This window comes from Gopherus flavomarginatus, chromosome 2 (assembly GCF_025201925.1).
Source record: "Gopherus flavomarginatus isolate rGopFla2 chromosome 2, rGopFla2.mat.asm, whole genome shotgun sequence".
Classification (NCBI taxonomy): Eukaryota; Metazoa; Chordata; order Testudines; family Testudinidae; genus Gopherus; species Gopherus flavomarginatus.
Window position 1 is genome coordinate 42,164,093 of NC_066618.1, and position 16,900 is coordinate 42,180,992.

Consider the following 16,900-nt stretch of genomic DNA (forward strand, 5'->3'; position numbering starts at 1 on the left):
CATTAGTCTGGCAAAAATCATATTGTTCAGAAGGCTCCTTCAAGTGGAAATGCCGTCTGGACAAGCAAACAGACTGGGTGTTCTGCCTGCCAGAAAGAGACAAGGAGACTGGCTCCAGACTGAGGGGTATCTGGCATAAGCATTAAGCTGCTGCTCACAGGGGTGGGTGGCCGGCCAGAGAGCAGGAGTGAAGCAGGGATGATTGAGCCATCTCAGAGGCAGGAGGAGGAGGAGGTGTGGCTAAGCAGGTTAATATTGCTGGGCTGCCCATCAGAGGGGAGGGGCAAAAGGAGGAGGGGCTGAGCAGAGTGGTGGAATTAAGCTGCTCCTTGGAGAGGAAGGGGATGGGTGTCTGTAGGTAGGGCCAGACAGAAAAGTATGGCTAACATGCCTTCATCTGAGCCTCAGTTTGAATATATGAGGTCAGTGATGATTGTGGAGCCTAATAATTGGGGCTGGGTTTTTCAGCTGTAGTCAGATGGTCCAAAGGCAGCTATTTTTAGAATCATAGAATATCAGGGTTGGAAGGGACCTTAGGAGGTCATCTAGTCCAACCCCCTGCTCAAAGCAGGACCAATCCCCAACTATTAATACAAAGGCAAGCAATAATGTGACTTTCCAGCCAAGCCAGAGAAGGCTATGTAGCAACTTCTGGAGCCATGCAGCCTTAGCAGCAGCTGCCCTTGCTGTAGTGCTACACAGAAGTCCTGATCCACCATAGCACTTCAGCATGTGCGAACTTTTAGCTCATGAGTCGACTCTATGAACTCAGTGGGACTACTCACACATTTAAAGTTAGGCATGTGCTGAAGTGCTATCCTGAATCTGGGCGGCGGTGAAGATATATTGTTCTTGTCTAACTAGCAAGCCTCCAAATAGATATAATGGATCGGAAACTGTAAATGGAAACAAAATTTTATTTACAATTAATTTATGCTAATTGTAATCAGGAAGGAGAGGAGAAGGAATGCAAGAATCTGGAACACTAAGTTCCCTCTACAGCCATCTTATATTTGTATCTGAATTTTCTATGTCTATCTCCCATGTACATATTGACCAGGCCCGACCCTACTTAGCTGATAAAAGCTGACGATGAGGTGATAAAGAGGCATACCATGCTGTGGCCTAACTGTAGGCACTGCTGAATAACAACTACTGGAGATGGTCTAGTGAGCTTAGAGTCCTCCTCTAAAGAAAACAGACGTTTGAACTAGATAGCTCACGATCAGTCCTTTCCACACCCTGAGGATTCTATGAGCCTATGATGTTGTATAACAGATCTCTGTGACAGACTGTCTATTCTAACATAAGGTTGAATACAGATGTGTGAGGCAAAACAGGTTTAAGTTATAAGAATTGTAAAAATTGGCTTATTTTGAATCTAATATACAGTTTACTTATGTACAGGAAACAGTAACACATATTGTTGTTTTTGTTTTAATTCCAGGGTGGTGATTCCAAAGGAGAACATTTGTGTATATCTCAAAAGTTTGGTAATGGATTTGATATGATGTTGTTTTGTGAGCATTAAACTGCACTATTATAATTTGGAAATATTTTACACTTAAGGAGAAAAGTGAATGATTTTTGACATAGTGATTGCTACATTTTTGAACTTCTTGTAATCAAAATTGTTTATGCAAACAAAATTTATCTGGAAAATCTTTGGAACTCCTGACTATTGGTTAAATTTAACAAACCACAATCTCAAGATTGTGCCACTATATGACTTCTGTAATGGTTTGCTTGTTAAATTATTATAATTTAAAAATGTTTTGACATTTTTGTTCTTTTCATATAAGATGTACAAAAGTGTGTATTTATTAGCTCCCTGGTATGATGTGTTAGATTTGGCAATGGACTTTTTCTACTGAAGGCATTGATCCTGCAAATTCCTCCACTAAGTGGAATAGTTATTGCAGAAAAATTTATTTTGATTGTGGAGTAGAGTGCCCGCACTAGGGTGTTATACCACCAGTCAGTTTCCCCAAGTAGATAAGCCCTTACCCCTGTGTTTAATTTTACGCACTGCGAGTAACCTCGTGGATGTAATAGGACTACTTGTTAGCATGTGTGTAGGCTTTTGCAGGATCAGAGACCTATAATTTTTTTTTTAAACAATAGTTTGTTTAATTGTATTCTCTTGTTGGTTCAGTTCAACTCCTGCTAAGGACAATGGGCTGGATTCTATGCTGTGCCTCCTAGAACCCTGGTAGTGCACACCATTATGGGCATTTCTCCTCCACCACAGTCAGGGCCGGCTTTAGGAAGTGCGTGGCCCAATTTGAACAGTTTCAGTGGGGCCCTGGCAGGGATGACTTTAAAAAAAGCATGTAAAAAAATACATGGGGCTTGTATTCACCAGGCAGTGCTCCCTGTTTTCAGTGGCACTTCGGCTGCAGGTCCTTGCCTCGCTCCAGGTCTTCAGTGGCACTGAAGGACCTGCCACTGAAGTGCCACCGAAGACCCAGAGCAAGTGAAGGACCCGCTGCCAGAGTGTCGCTGAAGACCCGAAGCGAGCGAAGGACCTGCTGCCTAAGTGCCATTGAAGACCAGGAGCACCGCCAGGTGAGTAAACATTAAAAAGGCACCTCTAGCCAGAGAAGGGATTCTCACTGGGTGCAGGGCCCTCTTAGGCGCGGGGCCCAATTCGGGGGAATTGGTGGAATAGGCCTAAAGCCGGCCCTGACCACAGTTGTACATCTCTGCCCATATACGAAATAGAGCTGTCAGCCGAAGAAACCAACTGCAAAACCTCAGTCACCCTTTATGTTTCTTCCTGCAGCTCACTGACATCAAGACACAAAATCTACCAAGGAGTTAGGACATCTGAGGCATTCCATTAAAACTCTACAGTAGAGCTGTTCCAGTGTTCTGCCCCAAGCTGCGTGCCCTATGCCAGGGATTCTAGTGGGGGTGGGGCTGTGTATGGACAGCCCCATACTAGTCTTGTGATGAAGCAGTTCTCCCCTGGTGACTCCTGTATGGTCCTTAAACACCAGTGAAGAAGCATATAGGGTCCAGAGCAGAGGCAAAGTTGTCCCTTCTGGAAAGAACCCTGTTAACTTTAGCGGTAGTTGGACTGAACCTTTGTTCCTGTGCTTTTGATTTACAGGAAGTGATGTTCTGTTCCTTTGCACATTATTACTCACAGATTTTAATATAGAATAGGACAAAATTCTAATAACCTGCTTCTGCTACCAGCAGAATCTCCATGATCTCTTGGAGAGTCTATTGAATGGCCAAATGAAATATATAATTTTTTTTATCCTTTGTACATATTGTGCTCAATCTCAGATATATGTTTACTAAACATCATCTTTGACTATAGAACACTAATTGTTCACTCTACATTAGATTAAATATCCCAATCATTGAACTCAGCTGTGAGCAAAGTATTGGAGGAAAAAAAGACTGTTTAAATAAAGTGAATATAAAAAATATACTGTTTTTTTGTTTTCTTGAAATTTTGTTATAGAAATATTCCTACCCTCCTGTGAAATTGAAGTATATTTAGTATATTTGTAATTTACACATGTTTTGTATGTGCATTTTTATATCTGCTTCGTATTTGGCCCTTATGTTTATATTCTTAATCTTAGTTACATCAAAATGCCTAATAAAATAAAATAATTATTAAATTCTATTAGAATAAGACAGAAGTTACAGAATATTTCCAAAAATAGGGGAGGAAGGGGAGTGATGCATCTGAATGGCAGAATTTTGAGACTATCACATTGAATTCTCCATTAGCAAGTAACTCTTCACCTGTCATTTTGAACAATTGCTTCCTGGAGTTACTTCCTCTAGAAAAGTCAGACCAAGTAAAGACCCATGTTACACAAAGAGACTTCATTATCCTGGTGGTTTCAGAAGTGAGAGAATCTTTCTTCCATTTGCCTTTTTTATTTATAGGAGGTATTCCATTGGAAAAAACTTTGGATCCCCCCCCCCGCGCACACACACATTTGCCTTTCTTGTGACTCCGCTAGTTGACTACAGAATGATCCAGTATAAAACTCTTACATACAGACATACTAAGGGACAGATTTTGAAACTTAACCTCCGGTTGTGCAAGGGCAGCTTGTGGGTTCAAATAATCTCACCTAACATCCTGATCTGCAACTGGATCACCTGAGTGCACCCCTGCAGACCCTCTCCTGAATTCACACAGTGTGGAATCCAAAATGATCAACACAGGTGCAGGGGTGTTTATGGGTAGATCCAGTTCCAGAATCTATCTCTTTGAAATCCAGCTACCTGATTGTACATATCAGTTAGTTAAATATTTTGGTGAGATTAATTGTGCCTGTAGACAATTGCAAAGCTGACAGATGCAAAATCATGGCTGCAAATTGAGATACTGGTTGAAGCAGATTTAGGAATTAAGCTTCTTTACAGACCATCTCTACTTTTGTTTTAGTCGATGTGATGCATAGACTCTAATTAATGGAGAGTGGTAAATGGGGAAATTCTAAACTACATGACCATTTATAAGGTTATAAGTAAACATACGTTTTCATTTTCAAGATCACTCCATCCATCATAACACATAACTATGGTCTCAGACAGGTTTAAAACTTGTGTCCCTTGCTTGAGGTTTCAGTGTCTCCAAAATGTGTATTGTTTTTGGCTTCACTTTTATTTTGTTTCTTTTATTTGTGAATATCACAGTAGTTATTACACATCCTTTGAGCTGTTATGACTTGCATTTCACCGGAAAAAAATGACGCTGATAGTGTAGGCTCTACTAATGTTATTTCCAAAAAGGTCTCTTAAAGATTTATCATTGCATATTTTTATGCTTTAAGATATAAACTTGCTATTGTCTGTTCTCACACATTAGGCTATTACAGTATAATGTACAAATGTCTCTTTGCAGCATTTAGGCAGAGGCATGCAATGCCCCTCTACTGTACGTGTGCATAACCACTTGTTTTTATAACAGGAAATCGAGGTGAAGTTGTATTGTTGAGACATCAATCAGTGGATTTTAATTTATACTTTGTTTTATGTTTTTAAGTGCCTAACGATTTTATGTCAAAAAAAACCCCATTGATTTCACTGTTACGATGCATTCTTAAGACACTGCACCAGTTCCATATTGTTCTGTAATGGAATATTTTTGCAATTTCTGTTTGGAAATAAAGACTTATTAGACATATCTGTGTGCTTCTTTTTTATACTTAAGACATACTATTAAAAATACATCTTTCAACAAGAAGTTAGATGGTGCAGTATATTTGAACTGTATATTTACAGAGGTTCTCAAATAGAGATATAGATGGGGGGGAATTGGACTGTACTTCAAGTCAATAAATATATATATTCTGTTCCATAAATACCAGCATTTGCAGACCACAAGCAAATGTTTTCCATTCCTTTGTGAGGATACCCTTTGTTTCTTCACTTCATTGTTTTGAATCACTTGGAAATGCCTTTTTTTTATTTTTAGTGGATTGGTTAAAAGAAAATGTGTGTTGTATTTTTGTTTTGTTTTTTTAAATAAATCATTGCTGCTTTTCTCTTTTCAAAAAATGAAAAGTTAAACACATTTTTAAAACAGCAATTAAATGAAAATGTGACAAACATCTGGTATTTAGTGAGTGAAGGTATTTAGTGAGTACCTAGACAATAGCATGGATTCTTTATTAATGTCATTTGTGATCATATAGAAATCTAGGGCACAATAGTTCTAAGTTGACACATACAAGAAAACAACCTTCAAGTGGATGAATTTCAGAGGGAAAGTTTAGCCCACGAAAGCTTATGCTCAAATAAATTTGTTAGTCTCTAAGGTGCCACAAGTACTCCTCATTCTTTTTGCTGATACAGACTAACATGGCTACCATTCTGAAACTCCTCAATGAATTTGCCTTTCAGTCTAAGAGAACAGCAGGTGAGTTAGCTTCTATGCTACATATTTGTGAGATTCTCCAAATAGAATCTGACTGTTTTATCAAATCAGGTCAAATATGCACATGTTTGTGATGGTGAGTTTTTATCCTCTAGAGCAGGGGTAGGCAACCTATGGCACAGGTGCCGAAGTCAGCACACAAGCTGATTTTCAGTGGCACTCACACTGCTTGGGTCCTGGCCACCAGTCGGGGGGGCTCTGCATTTTAATTTAATTTTAAATGAAGCTTCTTAAACATTTTAAAAGCCTTATTTACTTTACATACAACAATAGTTTAGTTATATATTACAGACTTATAGAAAGAGACCTTCTGAAAATGTTAAAATGTATTACTGGCATGCAAAACCTTAAATTAGAGTGAATAAATGAAGACTCGGCACACCTATTCTGAAAGGTTCCTGACTCCTGCTCTAGAGCAGAGGTTCTCAAACTGTAGCCCACGGACAGAGCTCCTTCCAGGTGGTCCATGGATAGTTCCTGTTAAGGTGTGTGCCTCAGCGGCCGCACACAAGACAATGAAGGGCCATCCAGCTAACTAATGAAACCGTGCAGGTGTGGCTCCACTAATTAGGTGCCTAGACCCTTGTCATAGGTTCCACCCCCACTCTGAACTTTAGGGTACAGATGTGGGGACCTGCATGAGAAACCCTAAGCTTAATTACCAGCTTAGATCAGTATGCTGCCAACACCCAAATATTTGAGTCATTTGGGAAACCCTCTTCCCCCAAAAAAACCTTTCCCTCCCTGGGTAGCTTTGAGAGACTCCTCCACCAATTCCCAGGTGAACACGTATCCAAACCCCTTGGATCTTAAAACAAGGAAGAATTACTCATCCCTGCCCCACTTTTTCCCCCACCAGTCTCTGGTGAGTCCAGATCCAATCCCCTTGGATCTAAAAACAAAGAAAATCAATCAGGTTCTTTTTAAAAAAAACTTTTAATTAAAGAAAAGAAAAAGAAAAAAAACCTCTGGGAGAGATTAGCATACCAGCTACTCTCACAGACAACACATTGAAAACACAGAGGATGTTCCCCTGGGGCAAAACTTAGTACACAAAAAATCCCTAATTTGATTATTCCTCTAATTGCACAAAGACAAAGTCACAAAAGAAAATAAACATAAACCTATTTATTCGTTTCTAACACTCACTACTCTGATAACAGGCTGGTTCCTTGATCATCTCCACCCTGGCCAAAACTGAAACTGACCAAGACAAAGGGAACTTCCCTCCTTCCTTTTGAAACATCCTGTCTCCCCCCCCTACACCCCATTGGTTCCTCTGGTCGGGTGTCAGCTAGGCTAGGTGAACTTCTTAACTCTTTACAGGTAAAAGAGGCATTAACCCTTAACTATCTGTTTATGACAACCCTGGAGAAGACACATGTAAGGTGAGGTGGTGGCCTTGGGTGGAATAGGGGGTAGGTGAGAGGGGGCAGTGGGGTGAGAAGAGGGGATGGGGGGCATTTGGGGCATGCAGGGCTGCAGTGGCCAGAGAAAGAGGTGACTTTCCCCAGCTCCAGGGCTGCGGCTGCCAGGGAAAGATGGCCCTCCTTCCCAACCTAAGCAATGTGGCTGCTGTGGTGGGGGAGATACTCCCCTCCACCCCAGCTTGGGGGCTACTGCATCAGAGGAGAGAGAGAGAGACTCCCCTCCTTCCCCACCCCAGCTCAGGGGCTACCGCACTGGGGGATAGAAGGAGAGACTCCCCTCCTTCCCAGCCCCAGCTCGGGGGCTGCCACGGAGGGGGAGAGAGGGCACATCCATCACATTAGAAAGGTAAGACTACTGATATTAAAATATGAGTTGTGTGCTTTTATTTGTAGAACAAAAAAATTATTTTTTATATAGTACTTTTATCCAAAGCGCTTTACAATGGTTAGCTAATGGTACAAACAACATTTGGAAAGATCATTAAGTGGTCCACTGAGAGCCCTAGCAATTTTCAAGTGGTCCATGGGAAAAAAAAAGTTTGATAACCACTGCTCTAGAGCCCATTAGGGACTGAACTGCAGTTGCCAAAACTTATTTGAATCAGACCAGAGAATTAGGAACGAAAGGATACATTTTTGTCAGTTTCTGACAATGTTTAAAAACAACCCATTTCTTTTCTCTGTTATGCAAACAACTGAAGATGCATACATGAGAAATAAAGAGACTAACAGATCCCAATTATATGTGGCGTTGCTAATCAGATACGCATTTCTGCATCAAAAAGAAAATGCTTTAGAGTGCTTTAGAGCACTTAAGCTAGCTGAAGTGTTTATCTGATGAGATGCCGTTTGACTTGAGATATCATACACTAATTTTGAAATATAAGAGTACCATGGGTGTCATAAACAGTTGGTTAAGGGTTAATGTCTCTTTTACCTGTAAAGGGTTAAGAAGCTCAGTAAACCTGGCTGACACCTGACCAGAGGACCAATAGGGGGACAAGATACTTTCAAATCTGTGTGGAGGGAAGTCTTTGTTTGTGCTTTTTGTTTTTGTTCATTGTTCGCTCTTGGGACTAAGAGGGACCAGACATACATCCAGGCTCTCCAAATCTTTCTGAATCAGTCTTTCATGTGTCAAAATTGTAAGTAATAGCCAGGCAAGGCGAATTAGTCCTATATTTGTTTTCTCAACTTGTAAATTTTTCTTTTTGCTGGAAGTATTTTTAGCTCTGTTTGCTGTAACTTTGGATCTAAGGCTGGGGGAGGGGGTCCTCTGGTCTGAATCTGAGTACCCTGTAAAGCATTTTCCATCCTGATTTTACAGAGATAATTTTTACTTTTTTCTTTTTTTAATTAAAAGCTTTCTTTTTAAGAATCTGATTTTCCTTGCTTTAAGATCCAAGGGGATTGGGTCTGAACTCACCAGGGATTGGTGGGGGGAAAGGAGGGAGGATGGTTAATTCCTCCTTGTTTTAAGATCCAAGGAGTTTGGATCTGTGTGAAGCCTCTCAAGGCAGCCCAGGGAGGGGAAAGTCTGGGGGTAAAGAAGGGGGGATGGTTAATTTCTCCTTGTTTTAAGATCCAAGAGGTTTGGGTCTGGGTTCCCCAGGGAAGGTTTTGGGGGAACAGGGAGTGCGCCAGACACTAAATTCTGGCTGGTGGCAGCGTTACCAGATCTAAGCTAGTAATTAAGCTTAGAGTGTTCATGCAGGTCCCCACTTTTGTACTCTAAAGTTCAAAGTGGGGAAAGAAACCTTGACAATGCGGTATGCTATTTGCTATGCTGAAGTCAAATCATTGCCAAATATTTAGATATGCAAATGCCAGTTTCTCAGCTGCTGTGACCTTATGGCATATTTTCACATATAATCCTGTTTGGTAACTAAAACCTGTCTTTGAAAACACACCCTTATTGGTAATGAAACCTGATGGATTGTTAATCTAGGAGCTAACGGCAGTAGTTCTCTGTGGTCTCCTCAGAGAGAAGTAAGGGTAGATATGTCAACAAGTTTCCCACAAAGTTTGTGTTTCCCTCAGAACCTAAGCTCCTGTTTAAAAAAGAAGAAAAGTTGGCATCCCTTCTTCGTGTGAAATTAGCCTTAACTATAGAAACCAGCACACTGCTATTTTGTTTAGTCTGTGACTGGAAAGAATGAAGGAAAAGAATATGAACAGTAAAGTCTCACATTATCTCAGATTCTATGGCGAAAAGCATGCTTTAAGAATCTGTATCGAATGGAGTAGTACACAAAGCACTAGACTGAGCCACTTGGATACTGGATGGTAGAATTTTGCCAAAATTAAAATGTTCAGTCTGGAGCCTGTAAATGGGACTGAAATTATTTAACCATATGACGGAAAAATGATACCGCCCTGAAAGTTGTACGGATTTACAGTTCAAATTTCACTTGAGGCAGATGCTTGTGTGAGTATTCCCATTACACTCACAGCAACTCAGGACTGAATGTGCTCCACTGCCCTATTAGGGACACTAAACTGATTCATTTGTCACTTATCTAGCAAAGTAAGAGGAAATACTGGGTGTTAGGTGTATATGAGATAAGGGGTTAAAATGGAATAACTTTATTATTATATTTTCCTCTTTCTTTTCCAGGTATTTCAATACATCTTTATGCAAAAAACAAGCAAAAACTGTCATTTGTCTGACTCCAAACATACAGAAATTCTAGGGTGTTAGTCAGTTTTGTTTAGTTGCTGATCTCCTTTCCAAGACAAAAAATGCCACCCATGTGCTTTGACATGTGGGGAATTTGATGGTGGTTCCAGCAGTGAAAGCGGGGAGTCCCAGCAGTGAGGGAGACAGCTGCTCACTGAAGGACACTAGGTAACTCCTCCCCATCTTAGGTGTCTCTGGTACCCGTTAGCCAGCTGGGAGACAGGGGTGTTGATTGGCCAGCATTTCCCAGCTCCCAGGGTTTAATCTGAAACATGGGCCATGTGGGGTATCTTTTGACTCTGTTCCAGCAGCCCCTTCCTAGCCACCCCAAATTAGGAATGGGAACCTGGCCTGACAGATGCTGTGGATCTAGCCCATCACCCATTTGGGGATCAGGAAGGATTTTTTTCTCCCATGGGCCAATTGGCAGCAGACGAGGGAAATTTTCATCTTCCTCACAGCACTGTCAAGCCACGGGGTTAAGTAGGAAGGTATGTTGTATCTGACTGAGGTACTTGAGGGGAGTTGTTAATTAGCCTAACTTGTAGTTATTTTCCAATGGGATAAAATGTACAGTTCCCAGAGGTAAAAAAACCAGGGATTTGGTGATGCGCCAGGGATTCATGGGATAGGGTGACACTTTGTGGCCTTCATGGGCTGAGGCCCCTACCCTTTTGCACCCTTGCAGTGGGAAGGGTGCTAGGACTCAGAGCAAGCTGAGTCCTTGGGGCCCAGGAGTGGCTAGGCTTAGGAGAGCAGGGCTGCCTTTAGGCCGATTCCCCTGATTCACCGGAATCGGGACCCATGCCCACATCTGTCATAACTATATAGGGAAGGATAACAACCCTCCTGTATACAATACTATAAAATCCCTCCTGGCCAGAGGCCATCCTTTTACCTGAAAAGGGCTAAAAAGCTCAGGTAACCTGGCTGACACTTGACCCAAAGGACCAATAAGGGGACAAGATACTTTCAAATCTTGGGGTGGAGGTGGGGAAGGCTTTGGTTTGTGCTCTTTGTTTTTGTGGTGTTCGCTCTTGGGACTAAGAGGGACCGGACATCAATCCATGTTCTACAAATCTTTCTGAACAAGTCTCTCATATTTCAAACTTGTAAGTAACAGCCAGGCAAGGCATATTAGTTTATTTTTGTTTTCTCAACTTGTGAACATTACCTTTGCTAGAGGGTTTATCCCTGTTTTGTTGTAACTTTGAAACTAAGACTAGAGGGAGTTCCTCTGGGCATTTTGAATCTGATTAACTTGTAAAGTTATTTTCCATCCTGATTTTACAGTGATGATTTTTACATTTTCTTTTTAATAAAACCCTTCTTTTAAGAACTGGACTGATTTTTCCATTGTCCAAAGACCCAAGGGTTTGGGCCTTTTGTCACTTTGTAACCAATTGGTTAGGATATTATTCTCAAGCCTCCCCAGGAGAGGGGATGTAAAGGCTTGGGGGGATATTTTGGGGGAAGAGGAACTTCAAGTGGACCTTTCCCTGTTTCTTGTTAAATCACTTGGTGGTGACAGTGTACCAGGTTTAACCTAAGCTGGTAGAAATAAGCTTAGGGAACTTTCATGCAGGTCCCCACATTTGTACCCTAGAGTTCAGAGTGGGGAAGGAACCCTGACATGGTGGCAGAGCGGTGGGATCATTTTTGAACCAAAAGCACAGCAGGATTTTAAAAGGACATAATTTTCTTGTTAGAGTTTTTTTTTCCCCTTTGTCTGAAGGCAGAGTCAAGTTACATTAGCAAAGAAATTCACCAGCTGGGTTGTTTTTTTCTTTCTTTCTAAGGGTATGGCTACATTTGGAATTTCAAAGCGTTGCCCCGGCAGCACTGCGGGAGCGCTGCCGTGGCAGCGCTTTGAAGTGTGAGTGTAGTCGGAGCGGCAGCGCTGGGAGAGAGCTCTCCCAGCGCTGCATGTAAACCACATCCCTTACAGGTGTAGCGTGCAGTGCTGGGAGCTGTGCTCCCAGCGCTGCCGCCCTGATTACACTGACGCTTTACAGCGCTGTATCTTGCAGCGCTCAGGAGGGTGTTTTTTCACACCCCTGAGTGCGAAAGTTGCACCGCTGTAAAGTGTGAGTGTAGCCATGGCCTAACTCTCGAGTATAGCTAGGTTAAACACAGAAAGGCTAGGATGACAGACAGTGATGTCCAGAAAAAATGGATTTAGCCAGACTGGAAGCACAAGAGAAAGAAAAGGAACATAAGAGACTGATCAAATTAAAACAACTCAAGAAAGAAACTGCTGAAAGAGAGGAGAAAGCCAAAGAGGCTGCCCACAGGGGAGCTATGGATGCAAAAGAAAAAGAAATGGAGGAGAGGGAACAAGAGAGGAAGCATGCACTGGAGATAGAGATGGCAAGGGCTAAGCAGAATATACCAAGCAACCCTGGAAATCCTCCTCCAGGTACCACTTCCGATACCAGAAAGTTCCCCACCTACAAGGCAGGCAATGATACCGAGGCTGCCTTAGAAAATTTTGAAAAGGCCTGCCTTGGGTACAGCATCTCTACAGACCACTACATGCTAGAGCTGAGGCTGCAGCTCAGTGGACCCTTAATAGAGGTGACTGCTGAAATGCCTAAGAAACACATGAACGATTATAAACCTTTTAGAAAAAAGGCCAGAATCAGAATGGGGCTAACACCCAAGCATGCCCGTCGGCGGTTCAGAGCCTGAAGGTGGAAACCAGACGTGTCATTTACCCAACATGGCTACCATATTGGGAAGAATTGGGATGCCTGGATATCAAGAACAAGTGTTAAATCTCCAGAAGAGTTGCCCTTCCTAATGCAAATGGAGCAGTTCTTAGAGGGTGTTCCTGAGGAAACTGAAAGGTACATCCTAAATGGGAAGCCCAAAACTGTAAGTGAGGTGTGGGAGATTGGAGCCAAATAGGTGGCGGTGGCAAAAAAGAAAAAAACTACTAGCAGTTGAAGCGAATATCAGAAGGGGCAACCAGAAACAAAACCCTATCACCAGGGGCAACCCAAGGCCTCACCTACATCCCAAGGAAAACCCCAGACACCTTATTGCCACAGCCCCAGTCTCCAGCAACCCACCTCTCCCCAGTGACCAGTCAGCTGGGCGATGTTTTAAATGTAATGAGCTGGGGCATGTGAAGGCCAACTGCCCCAAGAACCCCAACTGACTGCAGTTCATTATGCCGGAGTCAAACCCAAGGTACTCAGGCCCAGATGCCTCCCAGGTACCCTCAGAGCAAAGGAAAACTGTGAGTGTGGACAGGAAGAAGCTTACAGCATGGAGGGACACTGGAGCACAGGTGTCAGCTATTCACCAGTCCTTAGGGGACCCCAAATTCATCAACCCAGAGGCCCAAGTGACGATTCAACCATTCATGTCAAAACCTTTAAACGTGCCTCCAGCTGAGTTGCCTGTCCAGTACAAGGGCTGGTCAGGAATGTGGACTTTTGCAGTCTATGATGATTATCCCATTTCCATGCTGCTGGGGGAAGATTTGGCCAACCATGTGAAGCTAGCCAAGAGGGTGGGAATGGTCACCCGCAGCCAGGCTAAGCCGGCTTTCACACCTATCCCTGTTCCTGAGCCTTCCATCAGGGCCCCGACTGTGTTACCAGAGACCCAGACAGAGGTGGTAGAACTGGATTCCCTGCCAACGACCGCAACAGCCGTAGTGGATCCAGTCCCAGATACCCAGCCAAAGCCAGTCCCAGAATTGGAACTGGCAAAGCAACCAGCACCAGAACCATTGCCAGCACTGAGTCCAGTGCTTGCAAACTCATCTACAACACCGGAGGGCACCACTGAGCCTGCACTAGCAGCAGCAGCAGGTAACCCTACACAAAAGGCTCAGCCAGAGCCTGAAATACCACACAGTACACCAGCGCAGTGCGGTCCAAAGTCAACGGAAACAGCTCCATCACCTGCATCGCTTCCAGAGGGACCAAGCCCAAGTCCACAGTCCAGGGAGGAACTGATGTCTCCAGCATCAAGGGAACAGTTCCAGACCTAACAGGAAGCAGATGAAAGCCTCCAGGGAGCTTGGACGGCAGTACGGAGCAACCCACCGTCTCTCAGCTCTTCTAATCGATACCGGTTTGATGTAGAAAGAGGACTTTTATACAAGGAAACTCCTTCTGATGGGCACCAGGAAGACTGGCAGCCTCAGAGACAGTTGGTAGTTCCAACTAAGTACCGGATAAACCTCTTGAGCTTAGCGCAAGGTCATCCTAGTGGCAATGCTGGGGTGAACAGGACCAAAGACTGTTTGGGGAGGTCATTCCACTGGGAGGGAATGGTCAAGGATGTTTCTACTTATGTCCGGTCTTGTGAGGTATGCCAAAGAGTGGGAAAACCCCAGGTCAAAGCCCCCCTCCAGCCACTCCCTATAATTGAAGTTCCATTTCAGCGAGTAGCTGTGGATATTCTGGGTCCTTTCCCAAAGAAGCCACCCAGAGGAAAGCAGTACATACTAACTTTCATAGATTTTGTTACTCGATGGCCAGAAGCAGTAGCTCTAAGCAACACCAGGGCTAAAAGTGTGTGCCAGGCACTAACAGACATTTTTTGCCAGGGTAGTTTGGCCCTCCAACATCCTTACGGATTCGGGAACTAATTTCCTGGCAGGGACCATGAAAAGCCTGTGGGAAGCTCATGGGGTGAACCACTTGGTGGCCACCCCTTACCACCATCAAATGAATGGCCTGGTGGAGAAGTTTAATGAAACATTGGGGCCGTGATACATAAATTCATAAATGACCACTCCAATGATTGTGACCTAGTGTTGCAGCAGTTGCTCTTTGCCTACAGAGCTGTACCACATCCCAGTTTAGGGTTTTCACCATTTGAACTTGTGTATGGCTGCAAGGTTAAGGGGCCATTACAGTTGGTGAAGCAGCAATGGGAGGGGTTTATGCCTTCTCCAGGAACTAACATTCTGGACTTTGTAAGCAACCTACAAAACACCCTCTGAGACGCTTTAGCCCTTGCTAGAGAAAACCTAAAAGAGGCTCAGGAAGCGCAAAAAGCCTGGTATGATAAACATGCCAGAAAGCGTTCCTTCAAAGTAGGGGACCAGGTTATGGTCTTGAAGGCGCTCCAGGCCCATAAAATAGAAGCATCATGGAAAGGGCCATCCACGGTCCAAGAGCACCTGGGAGCTGTTAACTAGTTCATAAAATCCACCACCTCAAAGCTAAAGCCTAAAGTGTACCATGCTAATTCTCTAAAGCCCTTTTATTCCAGAGAATTAAATGTTTATCAGTTTACAGCCCAGAGAGGAGATGATGCTGAGTGGCCTGAAGGTGTCTACTACAAAGGAAAAATTGACAGTGGCGTGGAACAGGTGAACCTCTCCATGACTCTTGGACATATGCAGCAACAGCAGATCAAGGGGCTGTGCACTAGCTTCGCGCTGATGTTCTCTGCCACCCCAGGACAGACCGAATGGGCATACCACTCCATTGACACTGGTAATGCATACCCAATTAGATCCAAACCTTACCTGGTGTTTCCTCAAGCTAACACTGCTATAGAACGGGAGATGTAGGATATGCTAAAGATGGGTGTAATCTGCCCCTCTGACAGTGCATGGGCAGCTCCAGTGGTTCTAGTTCCCAAACCAGATGGGAAGATAGGTTTTTGCGTGGACTACCGTAAGCTAAATACTGTAACTCGCTCAGACAACTGTCCAATGCCACGCACTGATGAACTATTGGAGAAACTGGGATGTGCCCAGTTCATCTGTACCTTAGACTTAACCAAGGGGTACTGGCAGGTACGGCTAGACGAATCCGCCAAGGAAAAAGTCAGCCTTCATCATCCATGTCGGGCTGTATGAATTTAATGTGCTCCCTTTCGGGCTGCAAAATGCACCCGCCACCTTCCAAAAACTTGTAGATGGTCTCCTAGCTGGATTGGGAGAATCTGCCATCACCTACCTTGAAGATGTGGCCATTTTTCTGATTCATGGACAGAACACCTGGAGCATCTGCAAAAAGTCTTCGAGCACATAAGGGAGGCAGGACTAACTGTTAAGGCCAAAAAGTGTCAAATAGGCCAAAACAGAGTGACCTACCTTGGACACCAGATGGGTCAAGGAACTATCAACCCCCTACAGGCCAAGGTGGATGCTATCCAAAAGTGGCCTGTCCCAAAGTCAAAGAAACAGGTCCAATTTTTCTTAGGCTTGGCTGGATATTACAGGTGATTTGTACCGCACTACAACCAAATCGCTGCCCCACTGACAGACCTAACCAAAAAGAAACAGCCAAATGCAGTTCAGTGGACTGAAGAGTGTCAGAAGGCCTTTAACCAGTTTAAAGCGACACTTATGTCTGACCCTGTGTTAAGGGTCCTAGACTTTGACAAACCGTTCCTAGTGTCCAAGCGTGGTGTGGGAGCAGTTTTAATGCAGGAAGGACCACATCAAGAATTCCATCCTGTCGTGTTTCTCAGCAAGAAACTGGCTGAGAGGGAAAGCCATTGGTCAATCAGCGAAAAGGAATGCTACGTCATTGTGTACGCACTGGAAAAGCTACGCCCATATGTTTGGGGACGGCATTTCCAACTACAAACCAACCATGCTTCACTAAAGTGGCTTTATACCAAGGGAAATAACAAAAAATTTCTTCGATGGAGTTTAGCTCTCCAAGATTTTGATTTTGAAATACAACAAATTTCAGGAGCTTCTAGCAAGATGATGAACTCTCCCATGAAAGTTTCCCAGAATCAATTGATTAAAAATTGTTCTTGGAATGTGGGACATATTGTTAGTTTTTATATAATCAATAGTATGTCTAAAAGGGCATGTGTCTTATTGACTCTGTTTTCTCCTAGAGCTTCAGGAAGAAATCACAGCCAGTGTGGAACCAGCTGTCC

At 43.4% G+C, this 16,900-nt stretch overlaps 2 protein-coding genes across 3 annotated transcripts in view; both read left to right on the forward strand.

The window, feature by feature from the left end:
- ST8SIA6 (ST8 alpha-N-acetyl-neuraminide alpha-2,8-sialyltransferase 6) overlaps nt 1-5,164 on the forward strand; it is a 48,176-nt gene extending 43,012 nt beyond the window's left edge. For both annotated transcript variants that reach the window (XM_050939624.1, XM_050939625.1), the window contains exon 9: nt 1,448-5,164. The gene's annotated coding sequence lies outside the window, so the exon portion shown is untranslated. The remainder of the gene's footprint in view (nt 1-1,447) is intronic.
- LOC127044584 (tRNA (cytosine(38)-C(5))-methyltransferase-like) overlaps nt 1-16,900 on the forward strand; it is a 513,024-nt gene that overhangs the window by 279,961 nt on the left and 216,163 nt on the right. The gene's annotated exons all lie outside the window — the stretch shown is intronic.